The following is a 1,664-nucleotide window of genomic DNA, read 5'->3' as shown; positions in this document are numbered from 1 at the left end:
TTTAAAGAAAAGAAGAAAGAATTTAACAACACCAGACCAGGCCTCCAAGAAGTGCTGAAGGGAGAGCTATGCCAGGAAAACTGAAGTCAGACACACGGAAATAGGAGTAAAGAAACACCCAAGAGAATGGCCAGCCTGCTGGTAGGGACGCGTCCGGAGCTGCGTGTTAACTTGCGGAGTTTAAACGCGAAGATCAGACCACAGGAACACTGCAGGTTCCGCAGAAGAGAGATTAATTACAGGAGACTGAACTGGTGAAACAGAACTTTATAACTTTTGAATAAGCATTACTAATGGCCTTCTGTGATTTGTTTTCTAGATTTAAGCATTTCTTTCTTGCTGGAACTGCTGATAGGTTCATCTACCTACTGTTTGAACTGAGTCCTAATCTTTTTCCTGGCTTTAAGTCTTAAGCAAATTTCTCTTGACATTTTTTTCATTTTGATCTATTAAAACTAAAACTGTTTTTCTTGAAATTAAAAAATACATTAAAAATTATTCACTGTCGACAATGTGCATGTACTACCACCAAGTTCATGTTTAAATGACTCATTGTATGCTGTGCCTTCACCTCACTTAAAATACCTTTTTAAAGACTAGAGTTGGGCCAGACAGTGACAGGATGGCTGGGGCAGTGGAGCTCATATAGCCGATGGTACATTTCACATCCCCGACCAAGCGGCTTGAGAAACACAGAAACTCACACAGCGGGTCCGTCTGTCCCCAAAATCCAGACAGGAGAATGGAGAAGGGATTGTGGTGTGGCATCCCTCCCCGGCTGCTTTCTCGTCCCTTTCTCTGTCCCTCCCCCTCTCTCTAGCAAGGCAACACACCCTACAACACATTTTTAATAATAATGACAAAAGACAAGGATCAGCCAGTGCCCTCTGAGGCCTCCCAGCCCGTGGGTTGGACTGTCAGGCCGCCCTCTCCCTGCGCCTCCTTCCTGCCTGGACTGTGATGGCGCTGACACTTCAGCCTGGGCGTCAGCCACCCCAGTGCTGGCCTCTGTCCTGGCCGCAATCCTCTGTCTTGAAACCTTTCCCACTGGGTTCCCACTTCATACCCCAAAGACCAGGAGCTCTCCCCAGCTCTGGCAGGACTTCCCAGGGCACCGGGTTTCAGCCGACGCCACCCGGGGCTCCACTGCAGCCTAAGCGCACCGAAGCCTGGGACCCTGCGCTGGGATGGCTGAATGCCACCGCCCCCAGGGAGGGTTCTGACCTAATTAGACACCTGGTAAACTCCAGGTGGGAACCTCCACTATTCCGCCAGAGAGACAGAAAGTGAGAGATCACCCCCGGGGGGATGGCCACTCCGCAATCCCTTCTCCTCCAGGGATCTTGGGCATGCACATGCGCCTGGCGTGAGTTTTAAGCTACCGGATCTGGGACTCGAACCGCGGTTGGCTACCTGGGAGTTCAGCGACATAGCCATTAAGTCAACTGCTGGTCCCATCTAGGTCTCGACCGAGGACTGGGCTCAAAACTGATTTCCCTGAAACAGCGACAACGTTCGGTCACCTCTCAAGCCTCAGAAAATGCGGGTGACCCCGGAACAGAAGCCCGCCGACTGTGCGGTGACTGCACTGCCATGGAAAATGGGCTCTGCCGGCCACCTGGCCCTCCGGCTGCCTCGTGCTGGGGGGGCGGGGGGCCCCGCTG

The sequence above is a fragment of the Tupaia chinensis genome, unplaced genomic scaffold, assembly GCF_000334495.1.
Source record: "Tupaia chinensis unplaced genomic scaffold, TupChi_1.0 Scaffold000088_1, whole genome shotgun sequence".
Classification (NCBI taxonomy): Eukaryota; Metazoa; Chordata; class Mammalia; order Scandentia; family Tupaiidae; genus Tupaia; species Tupaia belangeri.
This window is presented reverse-complemented; position numbering follows the sequence as displayed.